Consider the following 22571-nt stretch of genomic DNA (forward strand, 5'->3'; position numbering starts at 1 on the left):
ATTAATGACTTAGATTGATTCAAATCCGCTAACTTATCCCATAATTCCTTCATTGTAGATTCTCTTGATATATTCAATAATTTTTAATCTAAGAGGAATAATGGGATTGTGATATTTTCCTTCCAATCCGACTTTGTCTATTCTTCAATTCAAATTCCTTTAGATGTTGTATCCAAATATGGAGTGATACACTAAAATTTATCTGCCCAATGACCTTCCATCTTAAGCTTCCACAAATCAAAACTTTTCCCATTACATTTTCTTATACATTTTTTCAAATTACTTATCATTATTTTCTAGCACAAGAGTCATCACCATAGATCTCCCACTAAAACTAGGTTTATCATAGTTGGGAGATAAATAAACCCTTAGCAACAGGGGCATCTCCCTAAAGCCAATAACTGCTACAATATGAAATGTCAATTTTAAACCTTTTCAATAAGAAATGCATACATTCTTTATAAATAAAAAAATAAACAATGGAAACCATAGATAATACTGAGATATTTATCCTAAAAATTCCTAATTAGGAAAACTAACAAAATGTTTAGATATGCACCTCCATTTTTTTTTATCATCAATCAAGTAAATAATTTACAATATAATATATAGGATACCATGCCATCCAAAACCCTTAACCCATTAACCACTTTGGATGGATGAATGGAAAAGATGGTGTGGTTGAGAAGTGATAAACCCCCATGAGTTGTACAAGCGATGGAAGTACACTAGGGGAGGAAAGTGGTATCTTGAGAATTGAATCATTGTGGTTAAATACTAGACTTGCCTAGTAGTCTAGGATAAATGTTGGGTGGAAAGTTGATGAGAATGAAGGATAAGATGGTGATAGAAATAACCTGGATAACAATGGTCAAAATTAAGCACACATTCAGTATATTTATATCGATACAAAAATTATGATATTCAACAATAGCAGGATAAGATAATTCACATTTAAAAAATAGTTAAATTTACATGTGATACATGAAAGGGGGTTATTTTTCCATCCTAGGTGGACATGGTTCATTACTCTATGACACCTTAACTTGTGGAAGCATTATATGAAGGCCACAATTATACCCAAACTAAAATAACATTCAAACTAAAATCATCTAGAACATGGATTGAAAACATATCACCAATTTTGCAATGAGGGATCATTTTATTTCATGGCTTTCTCCATGATACCTAAGTATGTGCTACAATGATTGAGCATGTTGCTAGTACTGCTACATCAATGGCAAAAACTAGCATTAATGCATTAGATGACATGAATGTTTTTATATATAGGAATAACTACTACAAATATCATATTATTAGATATAAAAAGATACACAACAAACTTTGAGTTTGTGTCTGTTTATTAATTAATAAAATAGAGATGGTCAAGATACTAACCACACCTATTAGCCTGTCCAGTGATCTTCACTAGAGAATAACAAGTTTCCCCATCGCTCAATAATATATGTAGCTCACATGACCTTCTATGTGGCCTTGCTTGTCAAAAATTTGTAACTGAATTTGAAGTCTCAAGCCCTCCTCCAGCCCCACCTATATGTCACTCGTAGGAAAGTGCATTGAAAGTTCTATGTTGCACCAATATACAAGTCAAGGTGGTTATGGATGTATGATTTTAGATGATTTTATATTATAATGGATAATTTTTGGTAACGTGTTAGGCCTTCACCTACAAGGATTAATGCCTAGAAATGGTTCACATATAACATTTTCTATATCCTATGCAAACACACGACCAAACCATGGAATTAATCAATCATAAATTTGTTGACATGGTGACCTAACATAGATTCTCACCACACTTTCCTAATAAAATAGAAAGGAACCACCCAATTATTACATGGAGGTTTATTAAATAGCATAAACCACACATCCATCTAATGGTCTATAAATGGCTCCTAAGTGATCCAATATATATAATGTGTCTCTTTGTGATTGGTGGTTTTAATAAGGTTCTTAGTCAATTAAAAATGTCATTAGTTATTGTTTTAAAATATTTTTGTGGGAAATAGGTACTTTTTAATCATCTCATGTGATTTCCCAAGGCTACTTACAAACCATAGTCACTTCACATATTTTCTTATCGCATTACGCTAATGAGGGCCTTCCCTCCTTCGCCACCTCCTACTCTTGACATTGCAACCTTCAAGGCATTGGTATCTAGAAATATGTGTGCTCCTAGGACCAAGCCTAAATGAATGGTCAAGAATTTGGATGAAATTCCTAAGATCTTTGTTGATACATACCAATCCAGATTAATGGCCCTCAAATTGGTGGACAATCAACTAATGGGTCAATTTATTAGATTTTGGTCATCCCTTAAATTGCTTAATCTATGGATAAACAAGAAATAGAGGCCATGGATTCTTTACTTTTCTCTCTGAAAACAAGTATGATCATGATACAATATCTATGAGTGGCCCTTATTTCATGGGCGCTTAGGATTGTATTTAAATAATTAGAATCTCAATTTTAACTTGGAAAATGATGTTCGCTTAGTTTTTCTAGTATATGTTAAGCTAATTCATCTTCCTCTAAACTATTGTAATGATGAAAACATTAGATCTTGAGGGAACATTATAGGAAAATATATAGATAGAGTTCAGCTCAAAGAGGGTATGTTATCTTGTGCTAGGATTTTCATGGATGTGAAATTAGATAAATGGATTCCCTATTACATTCTATTAATTCTAGATATATGGTCTTTCCTTCAAGATTTGGATTATGACTAGTTGTCATTCAAGTGCAACCCTTGTCTCAAATATGGAAATTTTGATAAAATTGAAAAAAAATAAAGGAACATGAAGGCCAATCTAAAAAACAAGCACAATGGTGTAATATAAAGAGAAGAAGAGGAGTAGGTAATCAACTTACAATAGGAAAAGTCATAGAGGAAAATAAAGGAAGAATTAAAGAGCCAGTGTCTTGAAAAATTCATTCCCCTAAAAGGATTCCAAGATTTTTCCTCAAGAAAAAATAAAATCTCCTTTCATCTAGAAAATAGGTACAAAGTTTTGTCAAATGTTAAAGAAGACAAACATGAAATTCATGAGGATGTTAACCAGGAGAACACAATTGAATACTCTCCCAAAAAAGACTATGAAGAAGGATAACCATTAGAGAATAATTCAATCCTAGAGTGAAATGAAGAAGAACCATAATTTGAATTGAAAGGGAGAAAATATTTTTGACCATGGAAAACTGAATGAGCACAACAAGGAAATTTCTCAATAAACTATGAAAAGAAGAGATCGTAAGGAAATCATGGGAAAGAATGGGGAAAAATAAATTATTGTAAAATTTGGGATTAAATGTTGACAAGGATTTGATGAACAAGAATTCTGACAAAAACAAGGTGTTAGGGACCAATCAAAGAATACATGTTTCCTTATCCAAAGGAGAAATAACAACTAGGGAAGGTTTCAGTACTTCGAATTCCCATGGGGGATCAAAATTTCATAAGAAATAATGAAATAATCTCCTATAGCTATAGGGGATTGGGTTCTGAAAAAATAATAGTAGAATTTAATTTTTTTATTAAATAAAATCCTTAAATTGAATTGCTTTAGAAGACAAAAATGGGGGATTAAGAAATTCTCCAAAAGTGTACATATTTCTATTGTGATGAAGAACAACTCAAGTAGTGAGTTCATGTGGGGCTCCTTGGGAGCATTTCACCATCTATATATAATAATTTTTCAAGATCCTCTTAGTGGACCGCTCGACTCATTGATTAGTGACTCAAATTATTCACATTCGTGGCCATGAAGTATGTTATGTTGTAAATTCCTATTTCCCCATTCTATACTATGAAAAGCTATCTTGATGGAAATCTTTAATCAATCTAAAGGATTTTGAGTTTAACCATGGTATGAGGGGAATTCAATCTCACCCTTCATTCTTAGGATAAAAAAGGGAGCACCCCTATGTTGTCACTGCTACAATACCCTCCAAAGTTTTGGCATATGCTCAATTTAGGACCCTTCCTTGTTCTTGTACATTGTCGTCGCAAACATTGAAACTCATTCCATGTGTACTTTTAAAGTGTTTTGGTCCCTTTTCCAATATAGTCAAAATGTAATCTTTTAGCACGTTAGTTGTCGCATCATGTATATAAGCTTGTTCTGGTGGTTTCAAGAGGCCATATTTATGTAAAGGAGGTTTTATAACCATGTAAACATCTATCACACTCATTTCCAAAGTTTTAAGCATTGTCGCACAAGTGTCGTCACAGTCGTCGCAAAGTGTATCTTAAGTGTCACACTTATCATAAGTTATCGTAAAGTTTTCGCACTGAGGGCGCATTGTTCATGTGTAACGGATGATATATTTTGGTGTGTCATCAATAATTATAAGTGTGTGATCACAGTCAAAGTCTCATCACTATTCACATCAATCTCATCTATCCCACACTTAGCCTTTTAAGGAAAAGCTTCTTGAGCAAGCAACTTAGCTTCACCTAAACTCCTTGAACTACACATTGCATAGTCTTAGACCTATAGATATGACCTTACCTCTTGGCACTACACAACGCACAGTTCCTACCTCCCAGGACTATCGTACTACGTAGTTTTAATGCTGAAACCACAACCTTGGCTCCCAGAATTGCACAAATCCTCCTCCCAACTTGGCCCAAGATACACATTACATAATCACTAGCCTCAATCTCATTCCATGAGCCCCTGAGCTACATAATTACATAATGGCCTAGTCTCCCCTATCTCCTAGAACTACACAATGTGTTGAACAAGTGCTCGTCCCCTTAGCTTATCACACTAATCTCTAGAATTGTGTAGTTTTCTCCCTCAACCCAGCCTAAACTATGAATTACGCAATATCAAGGCTCAAGTCTCCCCCTTAACTAGTTGAGCTACACAAATATGCAGTCACTAAGCCCCAGTCCCAATTATCCATCTGGTCCTCGCTAAGTCAATGTATAAATATGCACAATCTTAGACTAGGGGATTTTTGGAATGATGTGGTCTCTTCATGAGCTAATTTCATAAACAAGTACCTTATCATGTCATGGAGAGATGATGAAGAAGGATATGAAGGAGTGAAACATGCTGAAAGACATTCTTGTAGTTGAGTATGCAAGTTGTTCAATCAAGAGAATGGAAAGGGACACCAATTTGTGATAACCATTCAAGACCTGAGATCATTGAATATTTGTTATCACCAAGCCATGCAGAGATTGAAAGAAAATCATTCTGAAGTAGACTCTTAGCACATAGTAGCAGTAGTTCTTCAGACTACCACATCATCAAGCATTCTATGTCAACAATGTCATGTCATGAGTTGTCACATGGCACATCATTGTGGTTAATGATGTAGATTATGCTTCAAAAATGTCTTTTAAAGTGGAAGTCCAAAGGATGTGTGGAATATGAAAATTCATGTAAAGTTGAAAAGTCATAGGAAGTCAAACAATCGTGAGGGTAGATGGAGATTCATAAGGAAGGTGAAGCATCACTTCCTCATTGTTATATATACAACCTCATTGTAAGAGAAAATGACTTGTCACCTTGGATCCTCCCATAAGGAAGTAGAGAGATAAGCCAATTCTTTTGAGGAGCAAGGAGTGACTCCAATGTTCCACTATTGGAGATAGTGGTGTTCATTATATACATATGTCTTCGAACTTTTACTTAATATAAGAATACTTATGGGCTAGCATGTTATTCATGCATGGATTATGGATATTTATAAGACTATTATATGAATGTCTCTAATTCATGTTTGTTTTTGTTTGTGCTAAAGTAGTTTAACTATTCTTGTTATTTTGGTACTTATCATACTTAGAACTTGTTGTAATTTATGTTATCGTTGTTGCATCCTAATGGACTATGACATCTCTATAGACTATTCCTCTTGATGTTGTATGAATCCTTATATTTCATGTGTGTCTCTATTAGGGTGGTACTACTACCTCTCTCTTATAGGCTCACTTCTCCTCCTCTCTACAGTGAAAGAAATTTGACACACATATAACTGAACACTCACCAGGCACACCCTCTTTCTTTTCAAAGGCCCATTTGCACTCCTCTCTCTTGCTGATAGCTAGAGCCAATGCATATCTTTAAGATAACTAGCAACTGAGCCATATTCCAGATATATATCCTATCCCAAACGATGTGAGTCCTAATTGGGACCACATGCCAGGAAGATCCCCTGAATGCTGGCAGGTCAAGCATTGTTAACATTTTTTGTGCTAGAAGGAGGGAAACCATATTTTTATGGCTGATAGCCTCACCAACCACAATCTTAATTCCTTTGGTCAAGGCAATAACTTTCCCATCCCCTCTCATGCACACATTCCTAAGGTTGGTAATTATTCTTAGCCTGAGACTATACAAGCTTGTGAATCTCTTAGTATATCAAAGCCATCTACCCCATCACATGAAAGCTTTCAAGAGAAATTGGGTTGATACCCAAAGTACATAATATTCCATATTTTCCAAAGAAGAAACAAACCACCCCCATCAGGCTAATGGTATCAAAAATTGAATATTTGGTTCTTTCTTGAAGAGTTATTAGATTATGAAGAAAATGTAGAAAAACCATAGCAACCTCCAACCTTCAACGGTGGTGATAGTGATAATGTGGTACTCTCATACGATACTTTCCATGGGTTGGGTGGTGAAGAAGAAGAAGAAGAATAAGAAAACCAATTTGATTCTGACAAAGAAGGGGAAAAATAATGAAGACACAGTAGATAAAGCTTTGGACTAGATGACTCAAAGCCCACTTGCACTACCAGGTGTGTTACACAAAATGCTGAGGCACATGGAGAAGATACTAACGAAGTATGACCTTAACAAAGAAATAAAAGTTGAAGACCATCTAGACAAATTCTACCTACACTTGTAAACACTTGAGGTATGCCATGACGATGTTTCATGTAGACCTTTTTCCTATTCCTTAGATTGTAGAGAAGTTATATGGCATCACAACCTTCCTCTAAACTTGATCCAAAATTGGAGGGGTTTTAAGAAACTATTTCTTGAGAAATTTGTTGATCTTAAAAACCCCACCATGATTTTAAATTATCTAGGAAATCTCAACATGGAGCATAAGGAAAAGGTGAAATATTTCAATAAGAGGTTTAATTGTATCTTGAACAGATTTCCAGCAAACACAAAACCTTATGTTCCCATCCCTATTGACTATTTCACATCTGCCTTTCGAGCAAGCATTGTGTAATTCATGAAAAGATCTAAGAAACCAACTTTGGCTTAGACTTTTGAAGAGGCGATAGTAGTTGAAAAATACTTGTGTGTGATTGGAGTCATTGCAGATGAATAATCAACAAATGACTCCAAAGACATAGGGAAAATATCTCAGGCCTCTGTATGTAAGGCCAAGGAAAAGGAAGAAATTGATATTGAGTTCTTGACTCACATTACCAAATCTCTATCCAATGAATTAGCATAATTGAAACAAAGGTCAATCGAGGCCACCATGAGTAGTAAGCCTCCCAAGTTCAACTTGCCGAGAAGGATTTCCAACTCCGGTAACAAAAACATCTAGTTGATAAATTATGTGCAATGTTTAAACATTGTGTTGATATCAATAGTATGGGAATAGATCATTACTGTTCATTTCATCAAGAATATCATTCAGGAAAAAATATGCCCACAATGAAACCATAACATGAATTCTCTGGCTGCACATTTTATTGATACACTACTTACTGATGAGTACACCAAGAATATTAAAGAAAACCAAGACACTAATGTGACCGAAGAGACTCCAAACATGGGGCATGCAGTGAACACATTTAGTTGCGTACTCGAAATTGGAAAGGGAAATGCCAAAAAGAAACTACTAAGTGATGATCTGACCTAGAAGTAGAACACTTAATATAACTTATGAATCTAGGGGCTAGCTCCCACACAAGATTTGACGAAGAATAAATTGAAAGAAAATTTGATAAGGAAGATCAGCATGCCTGTCAACTCAAAGCAGAACACTCAGAGCAAGTATGGAAATTAAGCTACATTGAAAATTACTTTCGTAAGTAGTAAAAGTAATTCCATCACTCCAAAAGAAGTGAACAATCCAACTCCCCCAAAGATGAAGAAAACGCATGCGAATATCTCACTTTTCGAATTAACAAAGATTGTGAGTTAGTAAGACACGCTCCTATGCACACTTGGATAGTTTGTCTCATGTAACGATGCTTCTTCACAAAAAGGATCTGAGTACGATAAGTCATCTGGTGCCTTGACATTTGTACCTAATGATTTAATATTTGATGTAAACACAATGTACCCTCCTTTTCTGTTGACGTTTGAAATTTTCAATTATAATGTACAAAATTGCTTAGTTGATACGAGTGCATTGATAAACATAATACCTCTATCTATCATGAAGAAAATCAATGTAACGTAGGGTTAAATAGATGCATAAATCATTCAGCTGGACAAGACTCTTGTCCATGCAATCGATGAACTAAAAAATGTCCTTATTCATTTATTGTCTGACCACTGAGTTCACTAATGTATCGTTATAGTAATTGTGGGCATTCTAGAAGAATATGGTGTAGTATTGCGTAGATATTGGTCCAACAAGTTAGAAGTGGTATTTTGCAATCCACTGGTCACATTTGTGGCTTATGTACAAGGGAAGAAACAATTATATCTGGGTGAACTTAGAGAGGTACATGAAACACATGGTAACTCCCTTAGATGGAAAGAACAAGGCAATGGATTTCATAGAACTTATCTTTGACAACCTCATTTTAGATATTGATCTGGGGTTTTATCTTTCTCATCCTTTCCACGTCCCACCAAATACACATTTGGAGCTCCTTCCTAGTCCAACTTGTGAAAATGATATTATACACTTAGTAGTAATAGTAATAATAGTACTAGTGTTCTACATAACCCTTGTAAATATGATATGTGGACATTGTATATTCATGGTTCCAAAACATAGGAGGGCTCTAGAGTTGGTTGTGTTTTAATAAACCTACGATAGAGAAAATATCTGATCTCTAGCCACTTGGAATTCAAGTGCATGAACAACAGTATAGAATATGAAGCACTGATCTTGGGTTTGCAAAGATCCATCGACCTCAACGTTGCGGTTCTCAAAGCAATAGGTGAGTCAAAATTTTTTGTACAATAGGTACATGATACCATACATTATGTGTCACCTCGTCTCAAAAGTTTCCAAAAATATGTATGGCATTTTATTTCACATTTCCAATTTTTTAGTATTATCTTTGTTTCTAGAATTCGCAACGTAGCTATGGGTGCATTCACAAATGTTGTGCCTAGGTTATCACCACTTAGGGATGATTTTTCTTTATAAATTATTTATAAAACACCCATCCCTGATAATATTACTAATTTTTGCATTTTCAATGATGACCAATAGATACTTCACTTTATGGAGAATGTTGATGTATTAAAAAATCAAACTATTGATGAAGATGAGAACGAGAAGGCATTGCAGGATGAAGCTAGCACAAGAAAATAAAACCTCATGTCGAAAGGTGTGGTATCATTAGAAAAGTTGTATGACTTGTACAATAGCTTCTGAGGGCTAGTAAATCCAAAGACCCATAGCTCAACATTGTCGCACAAGTAGAAAAAATTGGGAATAGAAAGATATCAGAAGTTTGTCAATATTAGTACTTGCTGCACACCACAATAGTGACAAGATTTTATCCTCTTATTGAATAAGTATTGAGATGTATTCATGTGGACATAAGATGACCTCAAAAATTATGAAAAATGAACTATCCACAATTTAATCCCAATCAGGGAAGGGGCCAAGTCATTCCAACAAAATTTGCGGAAGGTACATTTGACGCTTGACCCTCTCATCCAAAAGGAGCTAAGGAAGCTATTGGATGCTCAAATCATATATAAAGTGTGAGATTCTACCTTGGTATCGAACTTGGTCCCAATAAGGAAGAAGTCCAGGGAAATCCGCTTGTGTGGTGATCTCCATAACCTGAACCGCACCTCGAACAAAGAAAAATACCCCGTGTCATCTATGGAATACACATTACAAACAATATCGGGGCCAGTGATGTTTTATTTATTAGATGGGTATTCAAGATATAACCGGGTTCTAGTCTTAGATCATGTCAGACTCAAAAAAATATTTCGCACAAACTAGGGTATGTTCGCATTTAAGAGAATTCCATTTGGGTTGATTAATTGTAGTACAACATTTCAACTCACATTGTACATTTAATTCCATGGTTCTATTAGAAAACCATGTTGGTCTACCTCGATGATGTCATGGTGTTTTCTAAGAATATATCTAAGCACATACGCCATTTGATGAAATTTTTTGAGCGATGTCGTAAGTACAAGATATCCCTTAGTCCCAAAAAGAGTATTTTTGCAATGTCCGAGGGTAATATCTTGGGCCACATCATTTCCAAAAGTGGGATTAAGGTAGAGCCAAAGAGGGTGAAATAAATTACACAGATTCCCTTCCTGTCGAACAATAAAGGTATGCAGTCCTTCCTCTAGAAAATCAACTTCCTTCGTAAGTTCATCTCCATTTACGCTCATAATTTCAAGGCAATACATGAGATGGTAAATAAGGATGAAATCTACAAATGGGATAAAAGGGAAAATATGTGTTTTTCCATATCAAGAAAGTTGTCGTAGGAGCACCTTCTCTATACAACCCAAATTTCAACAAAGATTTTCTGCTCTACACTTTTACTTTCGAAATTTTTATTTTCGACACTTTTCTCAGTGTCGTGCTTTCGCAAAAGGACGATTATAACAATGAGTGGCCAATATCTTTCATGAGCGCTAGTCTTTAGGGACCTGAATTCAACTATCCTGCCATTGATAAACACCATTACACAATATACAAGGTGGTGAAGCACTTCCAACCCTATCTTTTGAAAGATAACTATATTATCTTTATTTTTCACCCAACGGTTAGATCATTGTGTGTTCAACAACAACTAGCTGATAGAAGAGAAAACTGGATGATCACTCTATAGGAGTATGATTTAGAGTTCAAACCAATTAACAGAATTAAAGGCCACAGTCTACGTCGAATATCAACGGAAGTAGTGGATGCAAAAGAGGAAGAAGATCCCTCTAGATGGGAACAAGAAATCAAAATGTATAATGTAGAGTGAACTTCTCCCACTATTATCACAGATCCTTGGTACACATATGTACGGAAATACCTTGAGCACAACACCATGCCCTCCCATTTATCCACATGGAAAAATAGGGCACTTTGACTCAAATAATTATCTTACCAATTTGTGTATGTGGTGATTTTCAGAAACAACCATAATTGAGTTATTCTCAAGTGTTTGGAAGTGCATGATTAAGAGAAAGCATTGTTTGATCTCCATGATGGTCCAGCGAGGGAGAATTTTGTAGACAACACAATTGTGCATAAAATCATGCAGGCCAATTTTTATTGGCCTACATTATTCAAATATGTTGATTCTTACGCCCGCAAGTTTCCAATCTCTCAAAGGTGTGTTGGCCAAAATAAGAAGTCAGTCACCCCATTGCAGCCTATCGTAGTGGAAGAACCTTTTCAACAGTGGGGCTTGGATGTTATTGGAGAAATATTTTCACATTCGTCAAAGCAACAACACTATATTCTCACTTCCGCAAACTACTTTACGTGGTGGATAAAATCAATTCCACTTAAACATGTGAATGATCAATAAGTCATCAATTTCCTTCAACAAAATATCATTTCCAGGTTCGACATTCCTACTTCACTTGTTTTTGATAATGAAACATACTTTTCATCCCTAAAACTCTATGATTTTGAATTAGAAAATTGAATTGTAATGAAGCATTCAACGAATTATTATATGTATGGGAATGGTCTTGCTGAGTCCACAAATAAGAACCTCAGTCGTATCATAAAAGATACCATATTCTTTGAATAGAGGAACTCAAACTCCGCTTTGATAAATGATTTATGGGTTGAGCCAAGTCACACCAAAGCCCTCTCTGAGCACTTCCCATTAATTCTTGGTGTATTAAAAAGAAGTCATCCTCCCTCCTAATTTTTAATTTCTCGCTCTCCAAATTTTGCAAGAATCCCAAGGCAAGCCATGCTTATTAGTGCTGTGTAGGATGGACAACCTTCACAAGTTGTAGGAAGAAAGGATGAAAGCAAAAGAAAGATTTCTACTCCATCAAATCTGTATCAAGAGGTGTTTCCAGAAAAAGTCTTTAGAGAAGAATAACTTTAGTGTGGATGACTTAGTCTTGAAGTGGGACAACCCACGCAGACAAAGAAAAACACACCAAGTTTCAATCCCTGTGGATTGGGCCATTCGCAATTTACGAAAATCTTGCCCAACATACATATGATCTTCTATCTCTTGATGGGAGGATTGAACCTATCCTCGTTAATGGCCAAGACTTAAAGAACCATTTCAATGATGATATGGGGTTGTGCCCTACTATGTACATAGTCTTTACTTCTTTTCTTGATTTTGTTTTTTGTTTGTGTCATGTAAATAAATGTTATGTGTCGACGTGTTTCCTGGCTTATTTGTGTGTAGTTGAGTTGAAAGAGAGTCTTGTGACACTTCAACATTTGGCCAACCTTCTTTCCATCTTCCTTGTGTTGGTTGTATATTTTGGTCGATGAAGTTCCAACAAAAAATACGATTCATTCATGAGGATACTTTTGGTTAAACCGTGAACCTATTTCCATCCAGGAAAACCTCATGCCCATGCTTTGTTTTTATGTTTCAGTGTTGTAATGCATATCTAATTAGTACACGAGGAGAAAGGGAAAAAATATAAATTATAAAACCTAAATCATAGGTATATGTATGCTTCTCTAAACGAATAACCTCTTCTGATCTCAATAAGTCCGGATCCCTCTTCTTCACATAAAATTAATAAGTCCTAATGCATAGTACTATAAAGTAAATGAATAAAGTTGAAAGAAGATAAAGTCTTCTTTTGGAGAGAGGTGAAGAAAGAAACTTCGTTGGGGCACTATCCAAGCTCCCTAGCAGTGGAGAAATATTTCTGTTCCTATAGTGATTCCTTTGGGGTACCGTCTAGGCCTCCTGACATTGGAGCAACACCAGAGATAAAAAAAACGTAATCTGAAAATATTAAGCTCATGAACTTGACTACCCTTCCCAGATAAAAACTTTATGATATCATTGAATCTTATGATGTGTTCAACTGAGAGAGGTATAGAGGGGACCATGTTTATTCATAGGGTAAGCAGGGACACCAAAGTAATCTACACGATGAATCAATACTCCTCGAAGAACCAATACCCTGCATGAAACAGTTAACCAAGGCAAAGAAGTTGGAATTATACGAGTGTGTCGCCAAGTGTTATCGTTGCTACAACCACTAGTACAAAATAGTGAAATTAGTGACTAAGTGACTAAAAATGGTAGTAACCACAACCTTTTGGAGTGAAATAGTACCAAAAATTAGAAATATTAAGAGACCCAACTAAAAACGACTAACTTCAATGCCTAATTTAGTATCGAGTTAAAATGTACGACTAGCTAACAAGTAATACTACTGAAAATGACTAATGTGAATGCGTAATTTAGTCTAGGAACAAAAATATGACTACCTAGAAAGAACTAAATAATATGAATTGGTTGTTTATGTTAGTCATTTTAATTGTGTCACTTCAACAATCTAAACTTACAAGTGATAGGGGATTCAAATGCTTTCATAGAGAGGATGAAAGGTTATACTTCCTTATACACTTCTTTATTGGATCGGAGGATGATTATAATTATGGAGTTTATTAGAATCTTTAGGGTTATATTATTTGATCACATTCAGAGGGAATTAAATTCAAAGGTTAACAAATTATAAAAAAATGGGAGAGGGCCAACACCTCCTTTTGCAACAGGACATGGTCACCTAGCCTGGGCCACACCTACCCTTAACATAACTATATTTTTACCTATGGAGTTTCAAATCGGTGACCTTAATGCCACAAAATTCCTTAACAATATTCCCTGTCATCATCTGTTATATGCCCCATAGAAATAAATTACCACTAATTATTTTAGATAATTTACATCGATTTACATGACTTAAAAATTGTAATTAAAAATAATTGGTTCAATACCATAATATCCCCTCCCTACATTAATCCATTGTGTATGAAAAGCCTTAATTACACCAAAGGTGTCCCTTTTCGAAATTGGTCAAGCTAAGCATTGTTTAATACTCTTTTCATCTCCATTTGAAATTTGTCCTTATGTACCCATGATATCTGTTTGAATCTCACGATTGTCATTGTTATCAACTAAATTGTGCTATTGACGACTGTTGAGAGACTTGCTCATGCATGTCGAACAAATTCTAGGAATACATAGTTTATTGGTTGTTGTATATACTCTTGTTGTTATAGTAGTAGTCACTACTTTGACCACGAACCTGGTCCAAATTACTCCAACAAATTATGGATTTAGCATTGTAATAATAATGGATTAACAGGAAAAAAATTATGTAAAACTATGAGAAAAAACAATCATACAAAATCATTATACAACTCTTTAAAAAAAAGAGAATTAACAAACTTTAAATTACAAAAAAAATTATAATAAAAAAATACCATAATTTTTTTTTATTAAAAAATACTAAAAATACATTCTTTATGTTAAAAGATTTTACACAATTTCTTTAAAAATTGTGCATTTCCTTTAAATACTTAAATCTATAAATCACCTATTGGCTTACCTAGTTAAAAAAAACACCATTAATATTTGAAAGTAAAATTTATACATATTTTACATAATCAATATTCATTTCTACAAAAATACATTAACTCTAATCCAATTTCATCTATAGTATATTATCATATCCAATCTCATTTAAAATATATTATCATAACATAATATAACATAATATATTAAAATTTAAATATTATTTAAATTCTTAAAAATTATAATTATATTATAATTCCCTCTCGCCTCCAAAGCTTCCATACATCCTATGCCCACCATACACAGTGTGCAGTATGCAAGGATGAATTTGAAGTGGGAGCCAAAGTAAGACAAAAGCCCTATAAAAACATGTACCATTATATTTGCATTCTTCCGTAGCTTGAACAACATAATTACTGTCTAGTTTTTCGATACAAGATGCCCACAGATTACTTGGAGTATGAGGAGGCTCGATCCCATGGGAAAATCTGTCATTGGGTTCAGAATTTTGGCGGCACATCAGATGGACAAGGTGGAAGTCTCGATGGGTTTTCTTCACAAGGCATTTTGGGAACATCAAATAATATTAATAATGAATATTTCAGGCCTGAAATGAGCTCTGGAAATGTCATGGTCAGTACTATTAGCATTGCCCTAAATCAATGAGAAGCTTCAGGTGGCGGTGGTGGTGCTGTTATATTTCCTATCCACGAAACATATAATGTGAATGGTAGTGGTAGAGGGACAAGAAGGAACTTTGAGGTCTTTCTTGTGGGGCCATTTAGGGCTTCCTTTTCAGCAACTCAGCAAGTTCAAGCTAAAACAAGCTCTGGTCTTGTAAAGAGTGGAGAGACCATTTCTAGTAGAGCGGACATGGGAAATGATGTTCAGGGGAAAAACTTAGCTACTGCGAGCGAAGATGATGACAGTGATACTCTTATGTCTAAAGCAAGGGAGACTTGGATTGATGGTTTTTAAATTATATCACGCAACTACGACCAACTAGAGTTCAACTTTTTTAAAGGTATGATTTTCATGTCATTAAAGAATTCCATGTAAAGCATGAAATAAGGACTAGTTCAAATATTTCCCCATTCCTATCTTGAAAAGTGATTTACAGCGTGGGAAATTTTGTTCATCACCTTAGTTTTCATTATTGTGGAATACTGCTACTACAGTGAATAGTTTGCAATGATGATCAACAGATCAAGTTATTTTTCAGTGAGTGATGCTAATTCTCTACTGTTAAGGGATTTTAAGGTAATTTTTAGGCAAATTTGATATGTCATTAGACCAATGCATCTTTATTTGCAAAATTTTTGAAGCACATAGAATTACAATCAAAACAACATATTGTTCTGAATCTAGTAATATAGTTCAATCATGAGAAATGGAAACAGAAGTTGATAGCAACAAAATGGTGATAATTCTTTTATTTCAGTTCAAAATCTGGGTTGGTTAAAATTTCCAATATCATGAATTGAATGTAAGAACCTCTGCTACTTAGATGATCCTGCACCCCAATTCTAAGCATGAAAGTTTTCCATGCCTCCTTAAGAAGTTGTTCTTTTGATCAATGGAACGGGCTATGACTTATTGCAACCTAGTTCAATCATCTCTATAATTCTTTTATGGAATATGAATTACTTTCTTAAGATTGTCTGTCAATATTAATTAGAAAAAATGAAAAGAAACATTTTATGGGAATGTAGAAAGATGGAATCTCATCATATGAACCATTGAACTCCAAGCCATTAACATAGATATCTATTCAAATATGCATTCTTCTACAAAATTTAATTTCGAGGGACTCACTTAGAATTATAATGTGTGTATCAAAGATCTTATATGGAACTACACTTCAACACAACTTGTGGTTTTTGGGGAAGTCAGAATTTCAAGTACCTTCTTCCTAACCTCAACTCCAATAGAACAAAAGTCTTTAACCTCATGCACAATTAGATAATGAATTGTTCGTTACACTTCCAAACATTCTTAGTTGTTGTTAAATGATGAATTACTATTTCCTCCTGTTAAATTCTACGCCCCTTCAAAAGGGGCATCTTCTCTGACAACATTTCTTATCTCTTGAAGAACACGTTTAGAGGTACATGGAATCTCCAATAGAAGATAAGGCATGCATTGAAATATGCATTCAAGATATGGAGCGTCCTTCCCTGGTATATCCATCTCTTTTGTAAGGTTTGAGTCATTGACTCTTCTTTTCTCTTCTATCGCTTCCCAGTTATTTTTATTTTGTTTCAGATAGGCATTCCTAGAGATGCAAAAGCTCCTGGAGCCTTATTTCAATGGATCTCCTAGATTTGCAAGGTTCTCTCCTAGAAATGGAGACGATTTTAGGCATACATAGTGGCATTTTTTATTAGTCAAATCCATCCTTCTTTTATGGGGACAACGTTTAGCCTTTGTTTGTAGATTTTGTCCAATGAGAATTCTGCCATCAACAAAGAGTTGATGAGAGATATACTTGCTCTCGAAAGTGAGGAAACTCTTAAGTTTTGTAAATTAGAGAAAAGATGTAAAGTTATGTGAGTCTCCTCTAGAGGTTTGTAATTGGACTCTCCCCTAACGGGTTGCACCTAAGGACCAAAATGCCAAATCTCATTCAAATATCTTGCCTATGTAGAAACAATGATTCTTATTGAAATATGATTTTTTATTTTTTGTTTGTTGACAAAAATGATCAACAAAGAATCACCTTGCACAAAGAACTAATGTGATTTTCCACTCGTCTTTCTTATTCTAGTTGCTTTATAGGTTATTTTTGCACATTCAGGCATCAAACTATTTCTTGACCTGCTAACCTTATCTCCCTAAACTGTATTAGAGAAATAAGATATTTTGAATTTGTGAGATTGGATACCAAATAAGATCTATGTTAGAGAGCTAAGGATGAGATCGAGAAAGTTGGGCATGCTGAGGAAATAGTTTTCATCAATAGAATCTAAGTTAAGTTAAGTGAAGTGCTTGTAGGGTATATAATACCCAACATTAGTGTGTTATGTATTCTTTTGATTGATTGAATTTTATTATAGTTTTCTATTCTTTTATCACTTATGTCTCTATAGAAAACTAACCTTTGGTAAAAAAGAAAAGTTAAATTGGTGTTGAGTTCAACTGACAAGATTGAACTTGTGAAATTTGTGTGCAAATGGCATCATACCTTATCCATGGCCTGTCAAATGCTTTGACAAAAAAACTTTCAGGTGCATAAAGCTACAGTATGTGGGGAAACACCATGATGTTAGAAAATGTAACTAAGTTTAGTCTTCATTTAATGTATTTGAGTCAACATGTAATGTACTTATCAAGGGAATAAAGAAAATGATTATTATTATTATTATTATTACTTATTAAAGTCGAGAAGTCTTGCATTCAGGTGGAAAGTTGAGCAATGGTTTTTCTTCTCCACAAGCAGATCATACGGGAATAGATACAATCAGACTTGAGATTCTAGGTATCAGGGTGCATTCGATCCATTTGCGGTAGACTAAATAAATAATTTTGATGCATATCATTTTATTAGAATCATGATGATGTCTATGACCAACAGGCAGATGTTATTGGATTTCATGCTCTAAGCAATAGAAGGAGGAGGAGGAAGGGAGGAATTGGGTGGGATATAGATAAGGATGTCATCTAGAAGAGAAGGGCAGAGTTACTAGTGTCATCAATGCCAAAGGAGTATCAGAATTGATGCGTGGGAGCAAGGCCTCCTTTCCCCCATTGAAATGGATGCTTTGTCGAGGAAATAGAGAGACCAACACCAAATGTTGGGTACCACCCATATACACCTAGGTAAGGGAAGGGGTAGGATCAAGGGGGATTCTGATACCAACCTTGGAAAGCTAGGCCAAATCCTACAGTGGATCATTCTACAAGTCTTACAGTTTCTCACAACATAACCCAAATGATGGAATCCCATGCTACTTTCTTCCAACATGGGAACGATGATGACAACAACAAAAATAGTAATACCAATGATGAGGAGTGGAGAGGGAGAGGAGGAAGGGTACGAATTTGGATGGATCCTAGTGGGTTCAATCCTATGATGTTTACTCATGGTCAAATGATGTAGAATTTGATGGGTTTGGGTGGGGGGAATGTGGAATTATTTGTTGATGACAGCACAGGGGCATGACCAACCAGATTACCTGGTAACTTTGGGGATTATTTCCTTGGGCTTGGTTTGGATAAACTTATACAGCAACTAGCAGAAAATGACCCCAACAGGTATGGTACACCTCCCACCTCCAAAGCTTCCATAGGAACAATTCCCACCATTAAAATTACCCAAGACCTTCTTGTTACCGATTCTACACAGTGTGCAGTATGCAAGGATGAATTTGAAGTGGGCACCAAAGTAAGACAAATGCCCTGTAAACACATGTACCATTTTTTTTTGCATTTTCTCGTGGCTTGAACAACATAATTCTTGTCCAATTTTTCAATATGAGATGCCCACAAATGACGTGGAGTATGAGCAGGCTCGCTCCTGTGGGAAAAGATCTCCTTGGGTTCAGAATTTTGGTGGCACATCAGATGGGAAAGGTGGAAATCTTGATGGGTTTTCTTCATGGGGTATTTTGGGAACATCAAATAATAGTAATAATGAATCTTTCGGGCCTGAAATGATCTCTAGAAATACCATGGTTGGTACTAGTAGTATTTCCCACAAGCAACGAGAAGCTTTTGGTGGTGGTTTCATTGTTATATTTCCTTCCCACTAAGAAGCTAATGTTAATGGTAGTGGTAGAGGCATAAGGAGGAACTACAAGCTCTCTTTTGCAGGGCCATTCAAGGATTCCTTTTCAACAACTTAGCAGGCTCAAGCTAAAACAAGATCCGATCATGCAAGCAATGGAGAGATTATTTCTAGTAGACCAGACGAGGGAAATGGTGTTCAGGGGAACAACTTAGCTACTGCAAGGGCATAGGATGATGATGATACTCTTACGTTTGAAGAAAGAGAGGGAGACTTGCACTGATGGTATGTAACTTATGTCATGTAACTACGGCTAGCTATAGTTCAACTTTTTAAAACTTACGATTTTCTGGTCATTCAGCCATACGTAATCATTTTGAAAGGGACATTACAATCTTGCCTTCTCAATATTATTTTCCCTCAAGAAATCTAGAACCTACATATCAATACTAGAATCTCTAATATGCCTGTAGATTGCTCCAACACAATTGAGCCTAGTATCATTGTGTCACTCTTCCATACCACAAAGCAATCCACTATGATTGAAACCATCCCTCAAAAAAATCCTCTGATCCCAAGACCACATTGGGATACTAATATTTCTATTATCTTAAAACTTCAGCCCAATATTTGTTTCATTTCTCTGCAACCTAATATTGTACCCACCTTGCAGAAGTAAATTATAAATCCTACAAGTTATGAATTCACATTTCAAAGGAGAAAGCATCCCCTCCTAAGGTGATGTATAAAATCCCTTATGCCAAACATCCTTCCCATCCTAAGGGCAACCAAACTTCTGTTCTAGAAAGAATCCTATTGTAGCTAGCCATTTCCCTAGTTGTTATTGATAGATTGGATCCATTGTCAACCCTATAACTTTACCATCAATGGGGCCACCGGTTATAACCACTAGTTCCTCACTGAAATTAGCAAAGGCTAATGTTTTTGTAGTCCCACCAAGTTTATTCTCCTCAAAATTAGATAGCATAGGTGCATTTTTCAATACAAAAAGCAATGTATTAGCATCTATAATTCCCAAATCATACGAAGAATGTAAGAAGTTGTTCCCTATAGTTTGGAACATGTGTTGAAAACAAGCCTCTTTGGATCAATAACACTATATGGGAAAAATTGGGAAGATAATGGCATTACAACAACAATCAATTGTAGAAGAAACTGTAGTGGTACAATATTTTTAACCAACTCCCCACAATAGGGATCAAATGAGTGTACAATCAACAATAGTGGTACGAAATTTGATAGCCAACTCCCTGCAATTGGGATCAATAGACAATCACACCATCCAACAATAATTGTAGTCATATAGAGAACAATAATAGGTAAAACAAGATATCCATATGGTTTTGGGACAGAACAAACATTCCCATATTTTCAATCATAAATTGGAAATGAACTCCAACAAAGTAGAGAGAAAATGCAATAGGAAAAAATAGTGGAAAATGTAATCCATGAGTGACCTAAGAAAATGTCGACCAGAGAATTTGTTAGAGATAGTGAAAGATCATCATGTTAAAACAAAAATTACTTCCCACCAAATTTCAAAATCCTTCTACCAAGTCTAGTATACAAGTAGACAAGTAATTGTAGCATAAAAGGTGTTTGCTCCACAATGGCTCTCCCATTCCTCTTTAGAAGCCCTATCAATGTTAGGTATATTATTAGCTAATGAGTCTCTCCAAATTTCCTTTGGCAATGATAAGCCAACAAGAGCACTTCGAACAAACATAAGCATTTCTTTAAAAGAATATGCATACTGGTTCATAAATAAATTTGACACTATAAATCTCGAGAAAGCAAACACTGCAAGTACAATTACTGCTAAAATTCACCCAAGTACATGCAACACCATACCTTTAAAGATACACCAAATACATGTGAGCTAGAAGAGACACATGAAATTGGAAGACATGGAAAATACAAGAGCAAGAAGAATAAATATCATAGGAAAAACATGTAATATCTTGGCTATTCTCCTTGAATAAACAACCATAAACCATGAAATATAGTTGAAGAAAATTGGTCGATCCTATTGGGTTCTATTTTCTGGAACCATGATATCAACTTTTTCCGAAGAATTTCTTAACTATAAGGAACTTGGAAGTGCTTTCAATAAGCTAATTAAGTTATCCCCTCAAACCTGTATGCTTCTAGGAAAAATTTTATTTGGCTTGTCATATCTAGTGTGATAGAAATAACCTCCAATGATGAATATAATATCTAATCTTGAGATATCCCCATAATCCTCAACAAATATTTGATAATATGTATCTCCAGTAATCAGAGGAAAAATATCTTGTGCTGCATTATGCGTCATAAACTGTTGACTTGGTGTAGACCAAAGAAGGCCATGATCCAGGACCGGATTGACAAACTAAATCAAGTACTCCTGTGCCAAATTCTTCCACATTTATAAAAGCTCTGATTGTTTCCTTCCATTTACGTGTCTTCATAAATCCATGAGATGCCAATAGAAAATCTCTTCTGCACCATTAAAAAGGAAAATAATTGGATGAGGTGGCACCCAACCAGAATCAATAATGAGACATAACACTCCCAACATGGATGCTACAGATGAGCCATAGTCACTATCTCCTGGAGAACCCAATGGATTTTCAAAATGATTGTTGATGAGAATAGTTGGATATCAATGGTAGTGGTAGAGGGACAAGCAGGAACTTTGAGGTCTCTCTTGCAGGACCATTCAGGGCTTCCTTTTTAACAACTCAACAAGCTTAAGCTGAAACAAGCTTCGATCCTGCAAATGATGTGTCTAGAAGAAAAGACGAGGGAAATGATGTTCATGGGAACAACTTAGCTACTGTAAGGGCAGAGAATGATGGTAGTACTCTTATGCCTGAAGAAATAGAGGGAGACTTGGACTGATGTTTTGTAACTTATATCATGCAACTCCAGCTAGGTAGAGTTCAACGTTTTTAAAGCTATGATTTCTAGGCCATTCAACAATTCCATGTAAAGCATTGAATAAGGACTAGTTCAAATATTTTTAGGTTCCTAGAATGAAAATTATTTACAACTCGGGAAATTTTATTCGTCACCTTAGTTTTCATTATTGTGGAATACTACGAATATAGTGAATAGGTTTCAATGATGATCAACAAATAAAGTTATTTTTCGATG

General features: G+C 35.2%; 2 pseudogenes; one reads left to right on the top strand and one right to left on the bottom strand.

The window, feature by feature from the left end:
* The first annotated feature begins 18339 nt into the window (after positions 1-18339).
* On the top strand, positions 18340-19695 carry LOC149143021 (E3 ubiquitin-protein ligase RING1-like; annotated as a pseudogene).
* Positions 19696-20991: 1296 nt separating this feature from the next.
* On the bottom strand, positions 20992-22077 carry LOC149143022 (uncharacterized; annotated as a pseudogene).
* Between the last annotated feature and the right edge of the window lie 494 nt (positions 22078-22571).

The sequence above is a fragment of the Pinus tabuliformis genome, chromosome X (assembly GCF_031772625.1).
Source record: "Pinus tabuliformis cultivar Carrire ecotype Pingquan chromosome X, CPIR1, whole genome shotgun sequence".
NCBI lineage: Eukaryota > Viridiplantae > Streptophyta > Pinopsida > Pinales > Pinaceae > Pinus > Pinus tabuliformis.